The 13,291-nt window shown below is 38.7% G+C and overlaps 1 protein-coding gene across 8 annotated transcripts in view; it reads left to right on the top strand.

Annotated features, from left to right (window-relative positions):
• Positions 1–13,291, top strand: part of CNOT4 (CCR4-NOT transcription complex subunit 4) — a 171,386-nt gene that overhangs the window by 62,130 nt on the left and 95,965 nt on the right. The window lies entirely within an intron of this gene.

Below are 13,291 nucleotides of genomic sequence, written 5' to 3'. Positions count from 1 at the left end.
AAGGCTGTCGAGGCCGGTGGCAGAGGAGCTGGTGAAGGCGGAAGAGGGCACGGTGGTGGTTGGAGAGCCGCCGGAGCAGGAGGGGGAAGAGGGGAGAGGAGGGCGGGCGGGCGGGCTGGCGGGGCGTGGGCGCTGTGCGCCGGGCCGGCGGACAAAGAGGGGAGAGGAGGGCGGGCGGGCTGTCTGGCGGGGCGTGGGCGCCACGCGCCGGGCCGGCGGACAAAGAGCTATAGCCATATTTTTAATCCCATCCCTCAAGGGATTTTACCAATACTTTTTGTTTATCTGTTTAATAAATTCTAGCATGTATCAAGTCATTACATTAAGCTATACTGGATTAAAGGTCCTCATTCTTATTCTGGGCTCTCTGTGTTTTGATTGTTGAAATAAGCTATCCAGACAGGTTGAATTGGACTATGTGCCAAAGAAAATTTAGTTTCTGGACAAAATAAACTTTTCTTCCTTTGGTCTCAAAAGTAGGTGAGGTTCTAAAATATGGACAGTGTCTTCCCTGTGTTCTGAATTTCCATAATCCCAAAATGATCAGCTGTGTTCTTATCTCTAAATACCTAATTATACATATATAAAAGAGCCTTTGAGAATCCAGAAATAATAATTACCTCTCTGGACTAGATATGCCTGCGATAAGGACTTACAATCTAGGTTGCTATTTTCTTACAAGCATTTTCTAAAGAAACCATACAATAGTTGGTCCTTTGTTTCTGGCTTATTTTGCCTCACCAAATGTCTCACAGTTTCATTCACAGTGTTACATTCTTCAAAATTTCATTCCATTTTGTAGCAGCATAGTATTCAGGTATATTGAATTGCTTTTTGAGGACACTTGCTTGCAGCTTGAAGAACTCCCTTTAAAATTTCTCATAAAGAGGGTCTGTTGGCAAAACATTTGTTAATTTTAGTTTATCTGGAAATGTCTTTATTTCACCCTCGTTCTTTTTTTTTTTAACATGGGCAGGCACCGGGAAACAAACCTGGGTCTCCAGCATGGCAGGCAAGAATTCTGCCTGCTGAGAGCCACCATGGCCCGCTTTCACCCTCATTTTTGAAAGAAAGTTGTATTGGTTAGTAAGCTGCCAGAATGTGAAATACCATAAATGGAGTGGCTTTTTAAAAGGGAATTTAATAAGTTACGAATTTACTGTTTTAAGGAAGTAGAAATATCCAAAGTAAGGCACCAACAAGAGGTTACTTTAACTCAAGACAGGCTGATGGGTCAAGAACACCTCTGTCAGCTGCAAAGTCACATGGCTGGCATCTGCTGGTCCCTTTTTCCTGGGCTCCATTGCTTTCAGCCTCTGTTCTTGTGGGGGTTCCTCACTTTGATTCTCTGGGGCTGGCTTTCATCTCTTGGCTTCCCTTGGCTCTCTGTGGGGTCTGGCTTGCTTAATAACTCACAGTGATGTTTGCTGGGCTCCAAGCATCTCCAGATATCTGTTTCTGTTCTCTGGAACAACTGTTCTTCAAGCATTTACATCTGCTCCCTGTGTTGGCTCTGAGGCTTCTGTTGTTTCCGAATCTCTCCAAAGTATTTTCTTTTTCAAAGGATTTCAGTAAACTAATCAAGACCACCTGGAATGGGTGGAGTCACATTTCCATCTGATCAAAAGGTCACACCCACAATTGAGCATGCCAGCCTCTGAGGAGATCATCTAATCAGCAGTTTCCAACCCACAGTATTGACTCAGGATTAAAACAAACAGTTGCTACCACAAGATTGGATCAAGATTAAAATATGGCTTTTCTAGGATGCATAATACTTTCAAACCAGCACAAAAGATTTGCAGGATATAGGATTCTTGGTTGACAGTTTTCTTTGAGCACTTCGAGTATGTTTTTTCACTGCCTTCTGGCTTCCATTGTTTTTGTTGATAACTCAGCTGTTACCTTTTTGGTGTTCTTTTGTAAGTGATGAGTCATTTTAAATCTATTCCTGTTTTGAAGATTTTGTCCTTATCTTTGGCTTTTGCTATTTTTACTATGTTGTGTCTTTTTAAAATGCTTGAAATTTATTGAACTTCTTTGATGTATAGATTGTTTTTCATTAAATTTGAGAAATTTCCAGCCATTATTTCATCAAAAACCTTTTCTGCTCCTTTCTCTCTGTCTACTTTCCCTTTACACTTATTTCGGTGTACATGTGTCCCATATTTCTCAGAGGCTCTGTTCATGCTTCCTCTTTCTTTTTCCTCTCTGTTCTTTTACCATTGTATAATTTCTCTCAAACTGTCATCCACTTTTTAAATTTTTCTGCTATGCAGTGGCTTGTGACTTTTTCATGTCACTTGCATTTTTTATGTCAGGTATTATACTTTTCAACTCCGAAATTTCCATTTGGTTCTTTGTAAATAATTTCTAACTCCTTATTGCTATTCTCTATTTGATGTGACACTGTCATCATATTGCCCTTTTATTTCTTTTTTGGGGGGGTGGTGGTGCTGGAGGGGGGGTGCGTGGTCTAAGAATTGAACCTGGGTCTCCTGCATGGAAGGTGAGCATTCTACCAGTGAACCATCCGTGCACCCCCTTTAATTCTTTAATCACAGTTTCCTTTTAGTTCTTTGAGTTTGTTTATCATGGGTCCTTTGAAGTGTTGTGTGTGGAGTTCAACATTTGGTTGCTTTGACAGGCAGTTTCTGCTTCCTGCCTTTTTTTCCCTGTTATTCTGGGTATTTACCACCTACTTATTTTCCCTGTTTATTTTCTTGTTTATTCACTTAGTGACTGGATTATTTTAGTGACATCTGTTGCCCCTCTTCATTATGAAGTGTCTATGCTCTTCAGGGGACACAACCTTGAGTATACCCATATTTACCCTTGTATGACGGTGGATTTTTTGTTTTGTTTTGTTTTTTTGACAGTGGGTTTTACATGGCTCTATTTGACAGTTTCTTTTCCTGACCACATTCATCTGTTAAGCTCCATTAATTGTAGGCTGTTACAGTCCCCTCAGGCTTAAATTCTCTCCAGATTATTCTGATCAAATTGGGCTAATTTGAAGGATAGTTCTTCTGTTTAGTGTTTGGAATTTGTTCTGACATCAGGAGGGCTCCTCCCAACTGTCTCTTTCTGTGTTCTCTCTGGCAAATTAGGTGGCATACCAATGAATCTACCAATCTCTTCATAATTGCCTTTCACCACAACCTTCTTAGTTGTTAGAGCATTCTCAGGCATGAACTAACTTCTTGCCACTCTGTTGCCAATGAGGTTAGTTCCTTTGGGAAGAGATTCAGATAGGTGTGTGTGTGGGGGGGGAGGAGTTTGTTTAGTTTAACAAGTTTATTTATAATTGTTGTAAAGTTGAAACTTCTTTATTGAAACATTTTTACTTACATTAATGCTAATATGTCCCTGCATTTATATGAAAACCCCCCACGTAAATGCAAATGAGGAAAATACCAGTAATGGATGTCTGTCCCCTGTTTTTCTATTTCCAATCATATACTTATGTACCTTTGTGATCCCATGGGGGAAAATAAGTCTAACTTTCAGAACTACTAATAACAGAGAAGAGAAAACAAAACAAGTTTTTTTCAGAATGAATTGTTTCCTGTCGTAGTAGATTGTTAAGAATGCTCTCCATAATCTAGCTAGTCTTTTGCCATAATTGCTACATGTTTGGCATGGTTAGCACACAGGTTGGTGTCTTCAGAAAGGCCAACCAGATAGATCTCTGTCGTCTCCTGTAAAACACCAGCAGCTGCCCTTGGAAGGGCAGATCTGTTTTGAAGTCCTGAGCAATTTCTCACACTAGACACCTCAAGGGACGTTTGTGATTCAGAAGTTCAGTTGAGTTCTTTTTGTTGTTGTTGTTGTTGTTGTTAAAGCAATTTTATTCACACACCATACAATCCACCTGAGGTGTACAATCAGTGGTTCCTTCTAGCTGCTCTAAAACTCTGGAGGCTAGAAAGAATATTAATATAGTGATTCAGGGGCCATACTCATTTGTGTTAAATCCTGTATTCTCTGTTGTGACTCTTCCTCCTTCTTTAATCCTTTTTCCAGTCTATAGGGATCTTTGGGGAATGCCCGTTCTAACTTTTTCATGTTGAGAAGGGATGTCCACAATAAAGGATAGTGAGATATAATTAATTGATAATCCTGGGGAGCCTGGTCCCTCTGAGTTTCAGGATTTATCTGCCGTAGGAACCCTCTGGGAATTATATGTTCCAGGAAGGCAAACCTAGTACCTGAAACCTTTATAGATTCTCAGTTTGAGCCCTAGGTGTTCTTAAGAGTCAAGAGAAGTGGTGTTGAATGGGGTTTAGCAAACCATGGCAGTTAGCACTATCTTGCATAAGAGTTGCATAAAAGCAGACTCTAAAACAGCCTCTTGACTCCATTTGATCTCTCCTGGCCACTGATGCCTTATTTTATTACACTTCTTATCCCCTTTGGTATGGAAGGCATTATAGATCTCAAGGTGCCAGGGCCAGACTCGTTTCTGGGAGTCATGCTTCACCTTGTCAGGTAGATTTTCACTCCTGAATGGATTGTACCATGTAGGGGGATAGCAGTGATTTTCCTTTCAGTGTTGATCTTAGAGAGGCCACATCTGAGGAACAAAGAGGCTTCTTAGAAGCAACTCTTAGGCCTCATTATGGGTAGTTATTCCCCTGAAGAAATAAGTTTCATAAGAGTAGGCCTCAAAATCCAGGGTTTGGCCTGTTTTCTTGGGAGTCCTCAATGCTTGGGAGGCTCAGGGTTTCCCAGGTGGGAAAGTTTAATAGCTCCATATATATGTGAATCTATAAGTTCTCACATGAACTAATACATATATGTATTTCCCTTCACATTCTCAAGGGACTCTACCAGTGCTTTTTAATTATCAGCCCCCCCCCCCCCCCATAATCTGAGATATATCCTGATATTATAGGAAGTTATAAAGAATTACAAGGCTTCGTTCCTGTTCTGGACTCTGGAGTTTGGATTGTTTAAATAAACTGCCCAGAGAGGTTGATTTAGATTATGTGTTATGAAAATTTAGGTTCTAAACATAATAAACTTCTCTGCCTTTGATCTCATAACAGTAGCTGAAGGTCTAGAGTACATACAGTATTATCTTTTACCCTGTATTCTAATTTTCCTTAGACCCAGCCAGATTGGCTTTGTTTTAAACTCTAATTGAGGTCTGATGTCCTTTTCGGTTATATTAACTGTTGTTATATATAGCTGTGCTAACTTTCAATTCTTCATCACTCCATATCTGGGACGTACATGTCACAGAGCTACTCAGAGTTCCAGGGGAATAGCAGGTAATATACATAGAGCTCAGTGTCTCAGAATCCAGAAATACATCCACAACATCAGACCAAATGTGATGCTATAAGGGCCCACAGTCTAGGCTCCCACTTTTTAGTAAGTGTTTCTGAGCGAGACCTTAGCATATTTGTTCTTTTGTTTCTGGCTTATTTTACACAGCCCATTGTCCCCAACATGTATTCAGTTCATCGTGTGCCCTTTGATGTTCTTCTTTTTTGTACCTGTACCAAATTCCATTGTACAAATATATCACCGTTTGCCATTGTACTTCTCAGTCGTTGTATCCATCGACTCTCTCCATCTTTTAGGCATCATGGATAATGTCCAAAATAAACAAACCGTGTCTTACAGTATCTTCGTTTGGTTTTACAATTGGAAGTATTCTCAATTTTACAGAATTGTCATTGGTCCATAATGACAAAGAACTGGCAAACGTCAGCAACTATGGAATAAAACTACATTATCACTTCTCCCTCCCCTCAATTAGTTGCCCTTGGTAGTGCTGTATTATTGATGTTTTTAACTATTAGACATAGCATGCATTTTCAGTTTTCCCGCATATCCCTCTACTACTGACTTTGTCCACTGTCAAACCACCACTGTCAAACCATTGAAATAGTTCATGTGAGAACTTATTTATAATTGTAAATTTAATCATTGGGATACATGGCACTAAATATCCCCTTTCAATCATATCCACCTTCAATATGACAGTATTACTTATAAACCTGCTAATTAGTTATCATCACTTTTATCTGTTCCATTGCATTTAGATTCACCTTCCTTGGGTTACCTTTCGTCTGTTTCTAGCTTTTGTGTACCTCTAAGTCTGCTATATATTCTACAGTGTAGCCTCTGAGATTACCTTTACCAGAGTGATAATAATGAAATCACACAGTCTGTCCTTTTGTGACTGACTTCGCTCAGCATTGTGTCCTCAAGGTTCATCCATGTCATATGTTTTGGGGCATCATTTCATCTTACTGCTGCATAATATGCCATCATACGCATAATATTCCATTGTATGTGTGTGTGTATATATATATACATATACATACATATACTTTATTTTGTTTATTCATTCATCTGTTGATGGGCACTTAGATTGTTTCCATCACCTGGCGATTGTGAATAGTGCCGCTATGAACATGTCTTTTCGTGTCACTGTTCTCAGATCTTCATGGGTATATACCAAGTATTGGTATTGCCAGGTCATAGGGCAACTCAATATTTAGTTTTCTGAGGAATCGCCAAACTGTCTTTCACAGCAGCTGTACCATTAGACATTCCCACCAACAGTGGATAAGTGCTCCTTTTTCTCCACATCCTATCCAACATTTATAGTTGCCTGTTTAATAGCTGCCATTCTTTTATTTTATTTTTTTAATATTTTTATTGACAAATCACCCACACACATTTCAGCACATGGTGTACAATCACTGGCACACACATCATCACATAGCTGTGCATTCATCACCGTGACCACCTTCTAGAACATATGCATCACTCCAGAAAAAGAAACAAAAAGAAAAAACTCATATATAACACATCCTTCCCCCTTCTCCCCACCGACCTCCAGCATCTCCAGCCACCAAATTTATTTTACCTCTTATTCTCCCGCTGCCTATCCACTCTCTATCCACATTTCTTTACTAATCTGTCCTTACTCTGGACAAAAGGAGCACCAGACACAAGGCCTTCACAACCACACTGTCACACTACAAAAGCCACATCTTTGTACAGTTGTCTTCTAGAATCAAGGTCACTGGAACACAGCTCAGCAGCCCAGGTGCTTCCTTCCAGCCACTCCAGGATACCACAAACAAAAGGGACATCTATAAAACGCGCAAGAACAACCTTCACGAAAACCACTTAACTGCTTAAAATCTCTCAGCCACTGAAACTCTATTTTGTCTCGTTTCTCTCCTCCCCCTTTTGGTCAAGAAGGCTCTCTCAGTCTCTTGATGCCATGGCCAGGCTCATCTTAGGAGTTCTGTCCCACGTTGCCAGGGAGATTTGTGCTGCTGAGAGTCATGTCCCATGTAGGGGGCAGTGCAGTGAGTTCACCTGCCAAGTTGGCTTAGAGAGAGAGGCCACATCTGAACAACAAGAAAGTTCTCTGGTGGTGACCCTTAGGCCTAGCCTGTCCCTTGTAGGAACAAGCCTCATAGGACCTGGCCTACCGACCTGGCTGTTCCAACTGCCTGCAAAAACACCAGAAACTCCCTAGATGGGGAAACTGAACACTTCTTCCCATCTCCTCAGGCCCCCAAGGGTACCCCACAAACACTTCTTCACTCACTGCCCAAACCACTCCAGGATACACCAACAAATTTTGGACAGGCCAACAAATTCTCATGCCCTATTTAAGACTCCATGTACTTATGGTATTCACCTAAACTGATCATACAAGTTAAATTAGGTAATGCACTTTCCAAAATGTAAATTTTGCACCAAATAGCAGCCATTCTTAAAGGTATGAAGTAACATCTTATTGTTGTCTTAATTTGCATTTCCCTTACCGCTAATGAAAATGATCATCTCTTCATATGCTTTTTAGCCATCTGTATTTGTTCTTCAGAAAAGTGCCTATCCATATCCTCTGCCCATTTTATAATTAGGTTGATTGTTCTTTTTTTGTTGAGCTGTATGATTTCTTTAAGTATACAGGATATCAAGCGTATATCCAATATGTGGTTTCCATATATTTTGTCCCATTGAGTTGGCTGCTTCTTTATTTTTTTAGCAAAGTCCTTTGAGGCACAGAAGGTTTTGATCTTAAGGAGTTCCCTTTTCTCTATTATTTTTTCACTGCTTGTGCTTTAGTTATAAAGTTTAAGAAGCTACCTCTCATTACTTGGTCTTGAACATGTTTCCCTGCATTTTCTTCTAGAAGTTGTATGTACTGGCTCTTACATTTAGTTCTTTAATCCATTTTAAATTATTTTTTGTATAGGGTAAAAGGGAGGGTTCCTCTTTCATTCTTTTGTCTGTTGATATCCAATTCTCCCATACCCATTTATTGAAAAAACTATTCTCTCCCACTTCAGTAGATTTGGGGGCCTTATCGAAGATCAAATGTCCATAAATTTGGTGGTCTATCTCTGCACTCTTGATTCTATTCCATTGGTTAGTACTTCTGTCTTTGTGCCAGTACCATGCTGTTTTTTTTTTTTTTAATTGAGAAATCTTCACACACACACTGTCCAGACATGGTGTACAATGGCTCACAGTATCATCACATAGTTTTGTATTCATCACCATGATCGTTTTTAGAACATTTGCCTCACTCCTGAAAAAGAAATACAAAGAAAAAAGAAAAAACTCTTAAATCCCATACCTCTTATCCCTCACTCTCATTGACCACTAGTATTTCAATATACCCAGTTTTTAAAACCTTTATCCCTCAATATAACTATGTATTTTTTTATCCTTATTTTTTTACTCATCTGTCCATACCCTGGATAAAAGGTGCATCAGATACAAGGTTTTCACAATCACACAGTCATATTGTAAAAGCTAATGCATAAGGTTATTCTTATGCTTTATATAGATATCTCTTTTAGTTTTATGGTGTTTTGGAGTGGCTGGAGGGAAGTACCTGAAACTGTTGAGCTGTGTTCCAGTAGCCTGATTCTTGAAGATGATTGTACCATGCTGTTTGAACACTGTGATCTTATAGTAAGCTTTAAAGTCAGAAAGTGATAGTCCTCCAACTTTGCTTTTCTATTTTAGGATATCTTTATCTATTTGGGGTCTCTTTCTCTTCCATATGAGTTTGATTACTAACTTTTCCAAGTCTTCAAAGTTGCCTGTTGAGATTTTGATTGGTATTGCATTGAATCTGTAGATCAATTTGGGTAGAATTGACATCTTAACAATATTCAACTTTCCTATCCCTGAGCATGAAATGTCTTTCCATCTATTTAAGTCATTTTTTATTTCTTTTAACAATTTTTTGTAATTTTTTATTTTGATATCTTCTAAGGCTTATTCCTAGTTACCTTATTCTTTTGGTTGCTATTTTGAATAGAATTTTTTCCTTAATTGTCACCTCACATAGGTCATTGTTAGTATATAGAAACATTCCTGATTTTTATACATCATTCTTGTATCCCGCCACTTTGCTGAATTTGTTGATTAGCTCAAGTAGCTTTGCAGTAGATTTCTCAGGGTTTTCTAAGTATAGGATCATGTCATCTGCAAATAATGATAGTTTTGCTTCTTCCTTTCCTATTTGGATGCCTTTTATTTCTCCTGTGCAATCAGTCCAGCTAGGACTTCTAATACATTGTTGAATAATAGGAGTGAAAATGGGCAACCTTGTCTCATTCTCAATTTTAGGGGGAATGCTTTCAGTCTCTCATTGTTAAGTATGATGCTGGCTATGGGTTTTTCATATATGCACTTCATGATATTGAGACTGAGAGTTTCCCTTGATTCCTAACTTTTGAATTGTTTTTATCAGGAAAGGATGCTGTATTTTGTTGAAAGGTTTTTCAGCATCAATTGATATGAACATGTGATTTTTCCCTTTTGATTTGTTAATGTGCTGTATTATGTTGATTGATTTTCTTATATTGAACCACCCTTGCATTCTTGGTATAAATCCCACTTCATCACGATGTATAATTCTTTTAATGTGTTTTTGGATTCGATTTGCTAGTATTTTGTTAAAAACTTTTACATCTTTGTCCCTTAGGGAGATTGGTCCATAGTTTTCCTTTTTGTAGCATCTTTAACTGGTTTTGGTATTAGAGTGATGTCAGCTGCATGAAATGAGTTAGGTAACATTCTTTTTTACTCAGTTTTTTGAAGAGTTTGAGCAGGAGTGGTGTTAGTTCTTTTGGGGATGTTCGATAAAATTCCCCTGTGAAACTGTGTAGTCTTGGGTTTTTCTTTGTGGAAAGATTTTTGATGAGTGACTGAATCTCAGTTGAGATCTTCTGTTTCTTCTCAAGTCAGTGTAAGTAATTTGGGTATTTCTAGGAATTTGTCCATTTCATCTAAGTCATCTAGTTTGTTGGCATATAGTTGTTCATAATATTCTTTTACTATTTTTAAAATTTCTTCATAATCTCTGGTAACCACCCTCCTCTCGTTTCTGATTTTGTTTATTTGTGTCCTTTCTCTTTTTTTCTTTGTTAGTCTAGCTGGGGGGGGGGTCTATCAATTTTATTGAACCAACTTTTGGTTTTGTTAATTCTGTCTATTGTTTTATTGTGCTCTAGTTTGTTTATTTCTGCTTTAATCTTTATTATTTCTGGTTTTTTATTTGCTTTGTGGTTACTTTGCTCTTCTTTCTCTAAGTTCTCCAGGTGAACAGTTAAATTATCTAGTTTGCTCATTCTTGTTTTTTAATATAGGCATTTAGTGCAATAAATTTCCCTCTCAGCACTTTGCTACATTCCATAAATTTTGATATGTTGTATTCTTATCATTCCTTTCCAGATACTTAGTGATTTCTCTGGCAATTTTTTTTTTTGACCCACTGATTATTTAAGAGTGTATATTTCATCTTCATATATTTGCAAAAGCTCTGGTTCTTTGATTATTAATTTCCAGCTTTATTCCATTGTGATCAGAGAAAGTGCTTTGGATAATTTCTATCTTATTAAATTTATAAAAATTTAGTTTGTGTCCCAGCATATGATCTGTCCTGGAGAACATTCCATATGCGCTAGAGAAGAATGTATATCCTGGTGTTTTGGGGTGTATTGCTCTGTTTATATCTGTTAGGTCTAAATCATTTGTCCCATTGTTTAGGTTCTCTATTTCCTTGTTGATCTTCTGTCTGTCTGTTCTGTTGACAGTGAAGCGTGGTTTATTGAAGTCTCCCATTATTACTATTGAAATGTCTATACTGTCTTTGCCAGTGTTTGTACCTCATGTGCATTGGCTCCTTGACTAGGAGCATACACATTTATGATTATTTCCTCTTGGTGAACTGTCCCTTTTATTAATATGTAGTGTCTGTCTTTGTCTCTTATGATGTCTTTACATTTAAAGGCTGCTTTGTCTGATATTAATATAGCTACTTTTGCTTTCTTTTGGTTACAGCTTGCATAGAAGATCTTTTTATATCCTTTTACTTTGTCTAATTATATCATTGAATATAAGATGTCTCTTGTAAACAGCATATAGATAGATTATATTTTAAAATGCATTCTGCCAGTCTGTGTGTTTAAATTGGTGAATTCAGTCCCCTTCATTTTTGAAGGACAATTTTGCTGGATATAGAATTCTTGGTGCCTGTTTTTCTTTTTCAGAGTCTTAAACACTGCCTTCTGCCCTTCATGGTTTCTACTGAGAAATCCACACATAGTCCTATTAGGCTTCCCTTGTATGCTATGGATTGCTTTTCTCTTGCTGCTTTCAGAATTCTCTTCTTATCTTTGCCATCTGACAGTCTGATTAGTAAGTGTCTTTGAGCATGTGTATTTGGATCTGTTCTGTTTGCGGTATATTGTACTTCTTGCATCTGTAATTTCATGTCTTCAATAAGAGATGGTAATTTTTCAGTGATTACTTCTTCCATTTCTCTTCCTTTTCCTTTTCCCTTTTTTTCCTCCTTCTGGGACACCCACAACACGTATATTTATGCACTTCATGTTGCCTTCAGTTCCCTGAGACATTGCTCATATTTTTCCCTTTTTTTCCCTATATTTTCTTTTGCTTGTCAGATTTCAGATGTATAGTGCTCTAGTTCAGTAATCCTTTCTTCTGCCTGTTCAGATCTGTTGTAAATTTCCATTGTTTTTTTTCATCTCTTCTATTGTGCCTTTCATTCCCATTAGTTCTGTGATTTGTTTTTTCAGTTTTTTGAGATCTTTTTGTTCGCCCAGTATCTTCTTTGTATCCTGTCTCAACTCTTTGATTGGATTTTGATGAGGTTTTCCATGTTAGTTCAAACGGCCTGAACCACCTTAAAGTGATGGGGTGCCTTTAAGTTCAGCAGACTCACCTTGCCAGGGGGTGTGGTTGAGACAGAGATGAGGTTGTAGGGTGGCTTTAACTGATTTTCCAGTCCCTGGGGTCTGAATTTCTTGAAGGAGGGACTCCACTTGAGCTGGGCCTCACCTTTTTCTTGGGGAAGAAACACCCTTTAGGGAATTAACTCCTTTCACATGATTAGTTACTTTGTCTCTCAGATAAGCTTAATTCTGCTCTTGTTTGGAGCAGTGCTGGAGCCTCAGAGTGCTTCCAGTTCTGTCTTATGAGCTGTTAAGGAGTAGAAAAAAAGCAAAAAGAGCCTTTTTAGAGCTGGACCACTGCTCCTTTGATTTTTTAATCAGTAGCTTATAGTTGGTACAGACTCTATGTTCCAGGCTCTGTGTGTACCCTTTTCTTGGGGTCTGACCCATTTACAGTATTTTGTGCTGACTCAGAAAGCCTTTTTTTCCCCCATCAGTCCTGCTCCCTGTCCGCCAGGGCAAAAACTCATAGTACCTTTAGTGCTTATTCCAGGTTTATTTGCGTTTAGGGACCTATTTTCAATAGTCAGAATTTCTTAATTAATTCCGCAAAATTGAACTCAGCCCTTGCTGCTAGTAAAATGTGTTTCCTTTTCCCTCGGGGCACCAGCCTGCCTTGTCTGTCGGGGAGGGGTGCTTGCCTCGGCAGCTTGGGGGACTTGTAGGTCTGTGTGGGATCTCAGCTGTTCCATCTGGTCTAGACTGGTGTATAGTATAGTGTGTGTCTGGTAACTGATGTCCCTCCAGCAGTTATTCTGTACTATTACTGGCTATTTACTAGCCTCTCTGGTGGACAAACTAAATTCTACACCTCACTATGCCACTGTCTTGCCCTGCCTCCAGAATAACCTCTTGACTCTATTTGAAGTCTCTCAGTCACTGAAACTTTGTTTTATTTCTCGTCCCCCTTTTGGTCAAAAAGTCTTTCTCAATCCCACGATGCCAAGGCCAGGCTTTTCCTTGGGAGTGAGGTCCCATGGTGTCAGGGAGATTTACATCCCTGGGAATCATGTCCCACAAAGAGGGAAGGACAG

Source organism: Tamandua tetradactyla, chromosome 1 (genome assembly GCF_023851605.1).
Source record: "Tamandua tetradactyla isolate mTamTet1 chromosome 1, mTamTet1.pri, whole genome shotgun sequence".
In the NCBI taxonomy this organism is placed as follows: domain Eukaryota; kingdom Metazoa; phylum Chordata; class Mammalia; order Pilosa; family Myrmecophagidae; genus Tamandua; species Tamandua tetradactyla.
The sequence above is the reverse complement of the archived record's forward strand: the minus strand, read 5'-3'. Positions and strand labels throughout refer to the sequence as shown.